Consider the following 15,491-nt stretch of genomic DNA (forward strand, 5'->3'; position numbering starts at 1 on the left):
AAAAAAAAAAGCACTCAGTCTTTTTTGGGACCACCGCTCCTATTTTTTTAAGTTTTGCATTCTTTCTTCTAGCTTATGTCCATAAAGTGACATGGATAGATTATCATCTGTCTTTGAACTTACCCACTCTTCACCTACAAATTTCACAGTGGGGCCCAAGAGGGGAAGTAAGAGAGGTCACATTTACTGAGCACCTGCAATGTGCCAGTCACCATGTGGGCACCTTAAGTGTGGATTTTTCCTTTCATCAGTCTTATGGAATATGAGCATTTCCATTTGACAAATGAAAAAAACCCAAGGCTTTAAGTAGGTAAGTAACGAGCTCACGTTAACATACGAGAAAGTTACAATGCTCAAACTTAAGAAATGAGAAGATGGATAATATATTTCAAAGAAGTTAATTAAAAACATGCAATAGTTGCATTTAGTGGCTTCCACTCTAGATGCATTTGTTGATGTTTCATATGAAAGAAATTACAAAAAAGACAAAGGAAGTGGAGAAAATATGTTATCAAGACTTACTACTTGCTCTGTGGTCTTAGACAACATAATGTGAACCTATCCTCTACCTTGAGGAAGGAGAAAGACATGGAGTACAGAGAAGAGATACTGTGCACTGGTGTCGTGGCACACATAGACTGGTGCTGATGCCACCCTTCAGTTGACATATGGAGGGGCACTAATGAGATCTGAAACAGTAATTCTCCCTACAGTGCAACAGAAAAACTAGGGAAAAAAATATTCTTGGAATATTCCACATCAAAGCAATCCCTGCTAGCTTCCAAAAGACCGCAATAAATGAGACTACTTAACTGATTAAAGCACATTCATGAGCCAGAATATGTATATTGCAAATCAAGTGTAAATAATACTTTATTTTATGTACACAAAACAATTCCCACTTACCTTAATATTATTAGACTGTATCACCAATACTAAGTTTCTAGTTCTTTTATACCATCCCCCAGAATGCATTTGATAAACACTCTCAAGAGGAAAGGAGAAAGTTAGATGGCAATTACACTCAATTATAACCTCAGACACTTAGAAAGCACAGTTTCTGAAAGAAAACAAAAAGGTCTGTGAATAAGTTGGAAGGAAACAGTGCCAGGCTACTAGAATGTTTCAGCTATACAAATCATGAAAAGAACTGCACTAGTGACATGAGGTAGCACTCTCAAACTTAGAATCCTAGGGTTTCCAAAAGGAAAAAAAAATCTATCAGGATCCATATAAATAAAATCCTGTATTTTATTTTCAAATTTATTTATTTATTTATTCATGAGAGATACACAGAGAGAGGCAGAGACATAGGCAGAGGGAGAAGCATACTCCCTACTGGGAGCCTGATGCAGGACTTGATCCCAGGACTCTGGGATCATGCCCCGAGGCAAAGGCAGATGCTCAACCACTGAGTCACCCAGGCATCCCTGGACTCCTGTGTTTTAAAAAGGAAACTGAAACTTAAAATTGCACAGTTGTACTACTGGATTCACTAACGATATCCTCTCCCACATCACCTACCACACTGCGTGACAATACTGGATAAAGAAAAAAAAATAAGGGGAAACCACATATATCTGTTTCCTAATTCATCAAAATATACCAGGGAAAAAACAAATGATATATAAGTTGATAACCTAATTAGTTACAATTCTGCATACCTAGGCAATTAGGACTTTTGATTTAGAAGCCTCAATAGTGAGACAGCTAGCTAGAAGCGATCAAAAACATGACTGACAGATATAGCAAAGATAAATTGCCCAGCCCCTTATCATCACTCCAGTTTAAATTAAGATAATAAAATATGGTGTGTACCTCACCACTGTTTTTTTGGAATGTACAGTTTAAATTGATTTGAAGAGCTCCAATTTTATCTGCTTTCCTTCATGTTCGGTGTTTAGTGCCTTTTTCAACACCATACTTTATTTTTTTTTAAGATTTTATTTATTTATTCACAAGAGACACACACATACACAGAGGCAGAGAAAAAGACAGAGGGTAGAGAAGCAGGCTCCATTCAGGGAGCCTGATGTGGGACTCAATCCTGGGACTCCAGGACCATGCCCTAAGCCTTAACCGCTGAGCCACTCGGGAGTCCCCGACACCATACTTTAAAACAAAGGTCTCTACACTGATTTTCACAAAACATTTCACAGTGATATTTATCTCTGAAAAGTAATAAGACTAGGGGATTTTTTAATTTTTTATTCGTTTTTGCATCTTAGTATATTTTGCTTTCAAAGTTTTTAAGTTAAAAATAACAAAAAGTACTAAACCGATCGGCTAATATTTCTGGACAGTATGCCACGGGTTTAATCATGGGATAATAATTGTCTAGTACTCATCTAAATTTCATTCTGCTATTGCTATAATAGGAAGTAGGAGGCCTTGAAAGGGACCCTTCTAGAATCCCCAGGGCAAGTCCAAGCTGAGTGCATATCTACTCTCCAGGACATACCTCAAAGGAATCATGGTGTGTGAGAGAGCTATTTACAACTTACTTTGTGTATAATCAGCAGAAACAAAAGATATGACAACAAATATAAAAGCCTCCCTCTCTTTCCCTCTTTCTCCTCTCTCAGGGGAATTCAGCAAGGGAGGGCCAGTGGGCATTCACTTCAGTGTCAAAAGGGCTTCCAGAAAACACATTTTCTGTGGGGCAGGGAGGAAATATGGCAGGCTTCCTACACACACACACACACACTCACACACACTCACACAAGGTCTTTGTTTACTGAGATCACACATAAAAACTGTTAGGGGCCAGACTTCTGAAAAGAACATTGAAAAAGCCCCACAACGGGAGCTACTACTCAAAATAACTGAAACTGAATGAGGCAGGAGGTGTCTATAAGGAAAGGGCCAAAGGAAGAAACAAAGAGGCACAGGAATGATAACTTCAGAATAGAAACACGTTACCAAGAAAAGGATTATAGAGTCAGGGATGCTTCTTGCAGAGTCAGGGCCCATTTGAAATTTTATTTTATTTTTAAACATTAAACATTCAGGTAGCCATTTGCCTGATAGGCACTATAAAAGTCAGAGCCTAAATAAACAAACTAACTTCCATGTCAGCTCAAGGCTCTTCAGTTAGGCTGGCCACAAGCCTGGATCAGTTCTGAAGTACATGTGTTTTGGTGACTGCAGTCTAGCAGTGCAGGGATGTGGGGAACTATCTGAACCCATGAAAAATTTGGAAAAGAGTGAAAAGACAAAATTTGTTTTAAGAAAGACAGTGGGAGAGAGAGAACCCAAAAAAAGTTCCTTCAGAGGACAGAGGACATGGCTGGGTATAAGATCTGTCACGTTCCAAGCTGGAGAAAAGTACTGATACAACTTCAGCCTAATTTCAGTTGTTAGACAATGCCAAGCAGCAAGAGGAAAAATTACTCAGATAACACAAAGAATTCAGGAAGACCATTAAGTGAAATAGATTTGGCAGTAAGCTAGTCAGGAGCTCTTGCAAGAAAGAGAAAAAAAGAAATTAATTACCCAACATGTAAAGATGAAGATGTACACTAAATATTGCTACAAAGTAAATAAATACAAAAACTGAAAAAAAAAAAAAAACATAAGAAAATAAACTGCTGCTGGATTTGCAGATAACTTATACCTTAAATTTTCAGGCTACAATTTAACTAAAGATAAAATTAAATCCTGGGCCTCACCCTTTTCAGCCACAGAACCCCATACTGAACCTCAGAAGGGACAAGTATACAGAAGCTAAAGTTCAAGAATAAAAACGCTGCTAAACAATCAGAAAGGAACTGGTGAGTCTGAATGGTATTGATCCAGTCTCCCCGATACAGAATGGCCAGAAATATGCCTGTTCTCATAGAGGCCTTAGATGAGGCATGGTTGTATCCACAGGAACAGGGCAATAATGAGAGATATATCATACGGGAACTGAGTAGGACACAGGATAGTCCTCTCTAGAGTCATCCCAGAATAAGGAACTACAGGATCAAGGTGAGAGAGGAATGAGCGGGAAGGGTCAAGGAAGTGATTCTGCTACTCAACAGGTTGACAGACACAGATGATTACTGCATCAGGGTGCAGGGTGGGCACACCACCTCACAAGAGCCAGGGACTGTTTAATTGGGGTTCACTCTCTTTCTGCCTCGGGAGCTGGTCCTCTTGGGTAAGCCAGGGCCCTCGGCTCTGTGACAGGAGCAACCTCTGCAGGTATAATTACAGGAGATTTTCACAGCCACACACAACAATACCTCATTTTTATACTGTGAAATGTGGGATAGAAGTAAAAAATCTCTTTCCTGGTAACACCCTGCAGAGCCTGATGGACCATGAATAACACTGAAATTACATAGACTCTTTCTTCTAGAGCCCTCAAAGGGCTTTACACATAGTATTTATGTGTAGGAGGAAAGGAGAAAATTTCTATCATACTCTTTTTAAACAAGGAAACTGAGGTCCATCACTATAGTCTTCCCCACATTTGATAAATTGAATGGACTTGAAATTAAGACAAAGTTCTTTCAACTACCACACTAGTGCTTTACTAGAAAGCCTTTTACCACATGAAGACTGGCTTATTTGTCCAATTCTTGTTTTACATGGGTTTTAGCACTGAAGAAAACGTGAATGAAGTTATTTGTAACTTGCCACGGATGAGCTTTATACTTGAAAAAGAGAAGTACAAAATCTGATTATTTTCAACTGGTTTACAATCATTCTTATAATTGAGTATTCTAGAAATTGAACACCTCAGACTATTGCTGACAAGCATATACATTGCCAAGCCTGACAAGTGACATGAAGTGAAATATATATTTTTTTAAAGATTTTATTTATTTATTTGAGAGAAGGAGAGGAAGAGAGCATGTGAGCATGATTAGGGAGGAGACAAAGAGGAACAAGCAGACTCCCTGCTGAGCAGGGAGCCTGACACAGGGCTCCATCCCAGGACTCAGAGTTCATACATAACCTGAGCCAAAGTCAGATGCCTAACTGAGCCACTCAGGTGCCCCTTAAATTTCGAGTATGCTTATATACCCATGTTAAGTTTCTTTCTGCCCTCAAGGCTCAATTCTAACTATTTTAAAGACAGGTAATATTAAAAACTCCCCTGGCTTTGGTGTTAGACCTCTATTTTAACCCCAGAGGCAGTACCTTATAAAGCTTATCAGTAAAGTACCAATTCAGAGCCTTGTTTCCTGTATCCATAAAATGGGAATAATTATATTTTTACTGTGTAAGGTTAGTTAGGCTGAAGGAGATGACACAGATAAAGCACTTAACTAAGCATGCAGTAGGGACACAGTATAGGTAAAAGATACTTCCCCAGATATCACCCCCACGCCCCTCTCAGCACACTCCCATGAGAACTAGAAGTTTGAGACAAAGAAGGAAGGGTTTTTGGGGAGTTGGTGAACGTTAGTAACAGAGGAATAATAATACAAGCCATTAGGGAAACTAGAAAATAATATCTATTCAATTAGTCTCCATCAGGGGCCAGGTCATCAACTTTCAAAAGACTTCCTAGAAAGCTGTGTTAATTAAAAAAGACCATAAAGTCTTTGTCTAAGCTCTGAGAGACTGATCATTATAGTCTTCAGTGGTGGAAGGAATGAGGTGGCACATTTCACACTGCTATTCCTGCTCCAACCAAGCCCTTCACAATTAAAACATAGGTAATTTTTCGAGTTTTCTTTCATGCTATTGGTTTGACCTATGAATTAAAAATAAGAAGCTTTGGGCACCTGGGTGGTTCAGTGCTTGAGCATCATCTGCCTTCGCCTTAGGGCATGATCCCGGGGTCCTGGGATCAAATTCCGCATCAGGCTCCCCACAGAGAACCTGCTTCTTCTTCTGCCTATGTCTCTGCCTCTCTCTCTCTCTCTCTCTCTCTCTCTCATGAATGAATAAATAAAAGTCTTTTAAAAAAATAAGGAGCTTCCAAGGAAGATAGGTCAATAAAAGGTGAAGAACCTCTACCCTTTGGGGACTCAAAAACAAAAACAAAAAACCCCAAAAAGCTGAACATATTAAACAGCAAACTGATAGACAAAACCAACATTCTAGGTCAGTGTTTCAAAGTGTACTCCTCAGCCAAGGCACATTATTAACATTACCTAGGAACTCATCTGAAGTGCGCTTGGCACTGAAGACCTGAGACCCAATGTGACAAAACCTAGGGGTGGAGCCCAGCCATTTGTTTATGCAAGCCTGTCAGGTAATGCTGAACAGCATTAAGGTTTGAGAATCACTAGCATAAATAAATGAGAAAATCAAAAAAGAACTGGGAAAGCAAGAGCTCTCTAGATGGTATCTTAGCTTTAGAAAATATAGGCCTCTTACCAAAGAGGGTGGGTGGGCAATGGTAAAGGAAAAAAAGCAGCACACACATCAGGGCATAAATTGCAGGATGTCCCAAAATCTTACTCTGAAGAAGAGATGGAATGCCAGAGAAGGAGTCTCTTAAGAGGGAAAGCCAAAATAAGCAAGCCACTTGAGCAGTGGTCTGTCCAACGCCACAGATGCTGCAAACATCAGAAGAAAATGATTTGAGGATAGACATTAATTTCAGCATTTAAACTAAAAGTACTTTAAAATGATCCTGGTAACCTCGAACTCAGCCACTGGGTTTGTTCCATTCAGCCTGCCTTTCCACAGCGATCAAGAGTTAGGATAAAAGTAACTATCTCTAATGAGGGGAAAGAGTCTATTTCAAGTAATGATCACCAAGCCACTGAATTTTCTTTCTTTCTTTTTTTTTTTTTTTTTTTGAGGGGGTGGCATTTTTTTTAGAAAGGAGTTCACTTTTGGGTGCATTTTACTTGATCTTACTTCATCAGAGGCACAAAGTGGGACACACCAAAAGGGTTTCTTTTCTTCCCAAATTTAACAATACCAAAAGACAAAAATGTATGTGAGAAAGCGGAAGAGGGAATCTGAGGGATGACATAAGATAGAAGAATGTGTTATGTGCCAGAGAGCAAGAAAACAAATATTACTCCCAAAAAACTCAATGTCTCAAGTTACCCAGTTCTGGCCCTTACAAAAATGCCTGATCCTGGGAAATAATAAAGTCAAACAAACAGTTGCCCTGATTGCAGTGACTATGCCAGAAGTAATATCTCTGCTGGAAAAGATTAATATGGCCTCAGGTACCTTGCATTGATGAGCAAATGCATTGGTTTCCATCCCTATCAAGGAAAGGGAATGGAAGTATGTGAATGACACAGATGTTTACAGTCTTGAGCAGGATTAATTCTTTGGCCCTACCTTAAACCAATTATGGTTAGAAAAAAGTTTTAGTAGCCATACATAAAACCAAGAGACAAAATACAAAGAACACTTAAGCTGGATTTAATGCACAGTGGTTGTCTAGAGATAGAGATTCCTCTGGACTAGCCCTTTGCCCCAATTAACAGGACTTAAACTCACTATGAAGAGTAAGGCTAAAGGAGGCCACAAATTGTACCAACAGACCAGAGGAATTCCGACTGCTGTAAACAGGAGAGCCAGGGGAGCCTTTACCATGCTGCCAAAGTGCATAATGTAGCATGCTGAAGATCAATGAATCAACGTGGTTTTCTTTGCATGCAAAGTTTGAACACAGGTAATAAGAAAGGAAATGGGAAGGCAGATTGAGGCTTGCTGTTCCATACGGTAAAAACTTTCCCAATTCAAACATAAGTCATACTGTGTATTGTACAATACTTCTCCAAATCTGTTAAGGATCCCAGGCAAAAAGAATGTACAACATACAAAGTTGATTTCTACAGACTGTCCACCCTCTCGCTAACCACAGCCCCTATTCCATCCCAAGGACACTAATCCTAACTGGAGGAGGTCTAGGGAAAATGAAATGCTGCAGTATTCTGTACCAGAGAGATGAAAAGTAAATATAAATGCCTCCTACCAGCAGCATCTCTTTGTTACTGTGGATCTTAGGAAGTGATGAGAAGAGAAAGTAAAAGAGAGTTTCTTAAATTTTCCTTGGGAAATTTTACAAAGTATTTTTTCAAGCATATTTCACTCCTAAAATCTAGTGGCTTTAGAGGCTAAAAGATGCAGCTCAGTAGACAAAATAATGCTTTATAAATGATAAAACACATGATTTTCTTTTGGTTTGTTTTTGGTGTTAGTAGCCTTACCTGAAGATAGAGCTACATATGTCATCAACTTACCTAATGGTAAGCAATGCTGTAAAACATCATTTGCTCTCTATAGGCTTTTCTTCTGGTGATGTGAAGGTCTTCCCATATTTCACAGGCCACCCATATGAAAACAGTGCTCCCAAATCCCTCCCTATTCCTTACCTCTCCTGTGAATTTTAGTACTGTACTTTCGAGTTCCCACTAGAGCAAAAAAGCAAAGCAAACAGGTTCACTGAAATCTTACCTTTACTACAGCTCTCCCTGGACTTTGCTATCTTTTGCAATGTTACCACCTTAATCCCATTAACAAAGACTCAGAACCACAGATCATGATTAAAAGCCTTCTCCTTATTTCCCAAACCCAATAAATGGGTTTACTGAAAGCCTATCCATTCTTCCCTTCCAAGTTCTTCAACTGCCTCCTCACACACACAGATTTCCCTCCTTCCAGATCATATCTAAGAAGTACATGCTCAGACCTTTGCCATAACTCTTAAGTGATAATACCACCTTTATCATTTCATACTCACCAACCAGTGCCATATATCACCACTCCAATTGTCAAACATTCTCCTAGATGATGTTTAGAGCTCCCCACAAATTACCAATTAAAAGTTCCTTCCAGACCCAGTAGAGACCCTTCCTTCCAGTAGAGAACTACTCTACCTTGCCTTTCCAGCTTTATTTTTTCCTCCTTCTTCATGACAAATACAAGACAGTCTCATTAGACTATTGGATGTCTCTTGCATACTGATTTGGACTTTCCTAATTTGACACAGTTTACATGCTGCTCTTAATAGAATACCTTCTCCTGCATTATACTTTTGAAAATCTTTGTTTTTCCCAATGCCACTTCTACAAAGTTTTCTGATACCCCGAGGCAGCAGAGGTCTCCTCCCCAGTGTTCTACCATCCTTAGGGATCTCCCCACTATACAACTTTAGGCTGTAAATACATGTTTTTCTTTCCTTAAGGAGCTTATGTCTCTTTGTATTCCCCCGTAATCCCTACTACCCTGCTTTACACACACAGCAGATAGCCAACAAATACATGCAAAATAAATAATAAATAAATCTCTTAAAATTCATAGTGGCACCAGTAAGCCAATGCTACAAATATAGTGATTTTAACTGTGCCTTTATTCCATCAGATCCTCAACAAACACCCTTAAGGCAGGTAAGGGCCAATAATTTCTATTTTATAGAAATTCAAGATGCATGGAGGTTACTATTTATGCACAGAACATTCTTCTGAGTATAATTTAACCTGTAAAGGTTCAGTAACTCCTTCAACATCACCTTGTTGGTTTGTGGTGTGTTTCTATGGAAATGATACTTCTCTTGCTGGACTTTCCTTCCAGCTTACTTCAGGATACCTCTAAAACCTGACGCCATCAAAGCAATCTTCCAGAGATGAGAAAACGTGCAACACTTTCTCTACAATAGAGGTGTACGAGATTTCTCTCTGCCTCACAAGTTGTCAACATATGCTGAAATCTGAAGTACAGAACGAGAAAATAAATACTGGCATACTTAGCCTCTTAATTTAAAATTTACTAGACTTTGAAGTAGAAGCAAGTATGAAAAGCTCCTGTTATAAGCTCTTTAAAACATGTATTGATTGCCACATACCTGGAAAGAAAGTAATCAGCCCATTACACTGCCCTGACATAGGAACACATTTCCAAGACACTATAAAAGTGGCTTACAGACTACTGAAAATAAATTTCCATCCCCAATCAGTATCTCCTTTATTTCAAGCCAGAAGTAGGCAACTACAGCCTATGGGCCAACTGCTACCCTGCGATCTACTTTTGTAAATAAATTTTAATTGAAATATAGCTATGCTATTTCTTTATATCATCTATGATTGTGGCTACAGAGACAGAATTAAATAGTTGCTATAAAAACCACATGGCAAAAAAAAAAAAAAAAAAAAAAAAAAACACCACATGGCTGCCTAAAATATTTACTATCAAGACCTTTATAAAAAAGGTTTACCAACCCCTGTTTTAAAGTGTGAAAAAGGGATCCCTGGGTGGCACAGCAGTTTGGCGCCTGCCTTTGGCCCAGGGCGCGATCCTGGAGACCCGGGATCGAATCCCACATCGGGTTCCCGGTGCATGGAGCCTGCTTCTCCCTCTGCCTGTGTCTCTGCCTCTCTCTCTCTCTCTGTGTGACTATCATAAATAAATAAAATAAAATAAAATAAAATAAAGTGTGCAAAAGGGCAGCCCAGGTGGCTCAGTGGTTTAGCACCGCCTTCAGCCCAGGGCATGATCCTGGAGTCCCAGGATTGAGTCCTACGTCCGGCCCCTGCCTGGGGCCTGCTTCTCCCTCTGCCTGTATCTCTGCCTCTCTCTCTCTCATTCTGTGTGTGTGTGTGTGTGTGTGTGTGTATTCTCATGAATAAATAAAATCTTTAAAAAAAAATAAAGTGTGCAAAATTTTATCTCTCTCCCCAGCAACATCTCTTTCAAGAATCTTCAGAAATAAGAATATAGTGCAAACAAGAGTGTTCATGTTGAAGCTACACTTCTCTTAAAAGAACTGTCGACAACTTCAACATCCACAAACCAAGAACCTATTACATAAATTATGGTACAATGATTTACTAGGAATCCGTTAAAAATTATGATGGATATCTAGATTTACAGACATAAAAAGTATCTATAAGACAGTTTAGTAAAATTTAAAAAGCAAGTCATGTATCTATAATCATTTTATGCAACTAATTCCCATCCCTACGTTTGCATGTACAACCAAATGAAAAAAATGACTTAAAAGATGTTAATGAAATGTTTCCTTAGTGGCAGCTTTTCATACAGTTTTTACTCTCTGTAGTTTGCTTAATCAGATCTATACAAATGGATATGTATCCTTTAAACAAAAGATGTAAAAAAATAGTTTAAAGCATTAAAACTTAAAATGTAGGTACAAAGTTTACATTCTGCATTTTATAAAGCACTAAGTTTTTCAGAAAACAAAGGATATTTTTTGTTTTTGTTTGTTTAGGCAGGCTTCTGGTTTTGTTGTTGCTGTTTAAATTTTTCCTTTTTCTTTGTTTTAAAGGTAAAAAGGCTCTTTTTTTTTAAAGAATTTATTTATTTATTCATGAGAGACACACACAGAGAGAGGGGAAGAGACACAGGCAGAGGGAGAAGCAGGCTCCATGCAGGGAGCCCGACGTGGGACTCGATCCCGGGTCTCCAGGATCACGCCCTGGGCCGAAGGCAGGCGCCAAACCGCTGAGCCACCCAGGCGTCCCGGTAAAAAGGCTCTTAACCCTACTAATAACCAACATATCTAGGCCTTGGCATTCCCACTATATATGGCAACCTCAGTTTTGGATGGAAAAAGTCCCCTACAAAAGTGTGTGTGGGTTAGGAAGAAGAAGAGAGGTTAACAGAATAGTCCCCTGAATGGAAATGTATTAATTCAATCAGTGTCTTGCTTCAGGGTTACCATAAAAAGGTTCATAAAGTACCCAAAAGCCACATAAGATTTTAGAATTATGCTGCTCAGTGACTGATTCTCAGTGAAGAGTAAGAAGGGAAAGATTTTTCTCCATCTCCATTTTCCTCAATAAAAGTAAGCTTCTGCAAGATTTGCACATGTAGGGACGCCTGGGTGGCTCAGTGGGTTAAGCTTCTGCCTTTGGCTAAGATCATGATCCCAGGGTCCTGGGATCCAGTCCCCTATTGGGCTTCCCTGCTCCAGTGGGGGCCTGCTTCTCCCTCTCCCTCTGCCTGCCGCTCTCCCTGCTCATGCTCTCTCTCTGTCAAATAAAATCTTAAAAAGAAAAAAAAAAAAAAGATTGGCACATCTGTTTTTTAAACTGGTAATGCAAAAGCCCAACTGTATACATGATACGAATATTAAGACCCAAGTAGTACTGCTGATAAAGAGACACTAAGTTAACACTGCATAAGACTTGAAAACTAACCACAAGAACAACAGAAGGTGAAATTGCTAATAATAACCAACACAGCTCACCCTCTCTGTACCAGAATTCCCAGGCATGATTACTAAGTGAAGTAAAGGAGGTTCAGAAAGTTTAGAGAACTTTCCCAAAGTCACAGAAAGAAGAAAGAAATTGAAAAGCAGATACATCTGACTCCAAAGTCAGGACTCTTCCCACCATGCCAGCTAATGAAATAGAAATTACATTTCTAATTAAGTACTACATATAAATTTAACAAGCTAGAAAACTTGAAGATTCTGGTTTATAAAGATACTAGAAAATTACCATGTCAATTAATTTCTTTACCAGTAAATTATTTTAAATAGTGTTTTCTACATTATTTTCTGAGTTAAATGTATCCATATTCTCCATTTTTACATTTACACACATATGATATGTACATATTTTTGCAGATATGCTATATCATTATATAAAGACTTTTCCCACAGTAAAATTATTTCACTACTATGGATTAAGCAAAATCTGTGCCCTGAAAATTAATATTTGAAAAGCTGTACATTGACATTACTAATTTTTTTATATTGGCATTTAACCTACACTATTTTTCTTTTTGATATATTCTCTTTTAAAATTCTGCAGAGGGATGCCTGGGTAGCTCAGTGGTTGAGCGTCTACCTTTGGCTCAGGGTGTAATCCCAGAGTCCTGGGATAAGTCCCGTATTGGGCTCCCTGCATGGAGCCTGCTTCTCCCTCTGCCTATATGTCTCTGCCTCTCAATCTGTGTCTCTCATGAATAACTAAATAAAATCTTAAAATAAAATAAAATTATTTAGAGATTAGCTTTTCCTGTGAATTCCCCATAATTGCACCTCCAAATTCAGGATAAACAAAACCTTTGATACCCAGACGGGGAAACTGAGGCTTTGCTATGCCTCCTTTTTTGGGAGCGTCAGAGCATTAGGCTTTGTTTTTCTAATTTTTTAAATTTTTATTTATTTATGATAGGCACACAGTGAGAGAGAGAGAGGCAGAGACACAGGCAGAGGGAGAAGCAGGCTCCATGCACCGGGAGCCCGACGTGGGTTTCGATTCCGGGTCTCCAGGATCACGCCCTGGGCCAAAGGCAGGCGCCAAACCGCTGCGCCACCCAGGGATCCCAGGCTTTGTTTTTCTGATCACACAGTTCATGGATCCCTGGTGGCGGCCTTAAAGATAGGACTCAAAAAAAAAAAAAAAAAAAAGATAGGACTCTAGCTGTATCCCTTTCCATCTGGAGCACCTCTAATTTTTGTTAGTTCTACATATTGACCTCTTTATAAAATTTAATTTGAAAGAAAAAAATTCCTAGCAGATCCTACAACTATTGCTCTTTTTTTTTTTTTTTTTTTTTTTTTTGGTAGCAGGCTTGAGTTACAGATGGATAAAGAATGAGGCAGAAGAAAAAGCAAAGACTTTGGAGTTAACTTTGCTGAATACAGATTTTAGACCTTTTTTTCCTCAACTGTAATTGTACCTGCCCTAAATGCTTTTCAATAACTGAATAAAATAACATGGGTACTAAGTCTAGCACATTGCATGAGCTAAGAGATGCTGTGAAGTTATTAGCTTTTAATCCTCATTCTTTTATTCTTAGTAACAGGTGAAAATAAAGGCTAAATCAAATACTTATTTTAGATCTGAAGATGAAGTATGTTCAAAGTAAGGTTGGCTAAGAGAAACTAGATGTTAAGCAAAATAACAATGTTAATCAAAGGTCATCTATAACAATATTAAAGTACTACACAGAAGAATACAATTACTTTTGATAAAACATAATCCAGGATTAAAAAGCCCAAAAAGAAGTACATTTAGGGGCACCTGAGTGGCTCAGTCAGTCATGATCCCAAGGTTCTGGAATCATGTCCCACATTGGGTTCCCTGTTCAGCAGATCTGCATCTCCCTCTCCCTACTCATGCTCTGTCTCTTGCTCACTCTCTCTCAAATAAATAAAATCTTAAAAAAAAAAAAAAATCTTGCTCAACAAATAGTTCCATTCCCAAGCCTTAACTACACTTAATGCATTGCGCATGACTGGAAAGGAAGATAAAATATTGCACAGATACAGATGTATGTTGCTTGCTACTATTCTGCTCAATTCCGAGAGATGTAAACACTACTAGCTTTAGTGTGACCTTAATTCCATGAATACAAGTGAATATTCACAAAGCCAGGTCTTACCTTTTAAATCAAACTTCAAGTTCTACTATCAAATGCTAATAATAATGAGTATAATAAGGCAAGAAGCTTCACTCAGGCACATGATTAGAAATGATGATACGAAGGTATACAGGACTTCGGAGAATATGCCAACTTTGCCTCCAGTCTACAGTGAGCAGTAACTGATACCACAGAGATAACAGCAACGTTCTGACATCGACAAACGCCAACCTGGGGAGAATTGTGCAGGGTGGCAAAAATGCAAGACTAATGGATGACACAAGAAGACTCTCAACCAAAAAAAAAAAGGAAGGAAGGAAAAGAAACTGCCAATGCCTCATCTCTCCTTTAAGAAATTAAAACATTTTATTTAAATTTACCTCATTGTTCCCCAAAATTCAAGCCTCCCACGGCAAGCTGAAAGAAAGGGATCTACAGTTTATTCAGTATCTACTTGGTACCAAAGCTTCACATGTGTTATCTCATTTCATCTTCCTGACAAATTCTCAAATTAATCGTTCTTTCTCGCATTTTGAAATTGAAGAAAATAATGGCTAAAATGACTTATACAAGGTCCCAAAGACTAGTAAGTTGCAACAGTGGAATCTAAACTCAGGTTCAATCTTTTAATGCCCCTCACAACCCCGAGATCTACAATTCCAAATACTAATGTTGGGTCCAAGGGGAATAGAAAAACACTGACACAAGTATTGATATTAACAAAGTTTGATTTTCAGGGGGAAAAAATCTTAAATCAACTTTAATTTTCTTATTAGGGAGACATGATATCAAAGTAATGCTACTCTTTTCCTCTTGGATTATGAAGGGAAAATTGTAATAAATCAAATTGGAAAAGGTTGAAATAACCACATCCTTTTTATAATCAAAAACTGCTTCCATGATCAGGATAACAAATATATTTTTAGATACTCTAAATGTACATGACAGATTCCCCCCTCCTCAATTTGGCACTATTAAGGAGTTTTTCTACTATTAGGATAAAGAATTAATTTCGAAGGCAGCCTGGGCGGCTTAGCGGTTTAGCGCCGCCTTCAGTCCAGGGCCTGATCCTGGAAACCCCGGGATCTAGTGTCACGTCAGGCTCCCTGCATGGAGCCTGCTTCTCCCTCTGCCTGTGTCTCTGCCTCTCTTTCTTTCTCTCTCTCTCTCTCTCTGTCTCTCATGAATAAATGAATAAAATCTAAAAAAAAAAAAAAAAAGAATTTTGAAACTGGCTGTAAGTG

At 38.6% G+C, this 15,491-nt stretch overlaps 1 protein-coding gene across 20 annotated transcripts in view; it reads right to left on the reverse strand.

Moving 5' to 3' along the window:
* The window catches only part of BNC2 (basonuclin 2), a 438,856-nt gene that overhangs the window by 253,067 nt on the left and 170,298 nt on the right, over window positions 1–15,491 (reverse strand). For 2 of the 20 annotated variants that reach the window (XM_025432670.3, XM_035697031.2), the window contains exon 1: window positions 8,157–10,010. The exons of the other annotated variants lie outside the window; for them this stretch is intronic. The gene's annotated coding sequence lies outside the window, so the exon portion shown is untranslated. Of the gene's footprint in view, window positions 1–8,156; window positions 10,011–15,491 lie in introns of those variants that run through there. 20 annotated transcript variants of the gene reach the window in all.

The sequence above is a fragment of the Canis lupus genome, chromosome 11 (genome assembly GCF_003254725.2).
Source record: "Canis lupus dingo isolate Sandy chromosome 11, ASM325472v2, whole genome shotgun sequence".
NCBI lineage: Eukaryota > Metazoa > Chordata > Mammalia > Carnivora > Canidae > Canis > Canis lupus.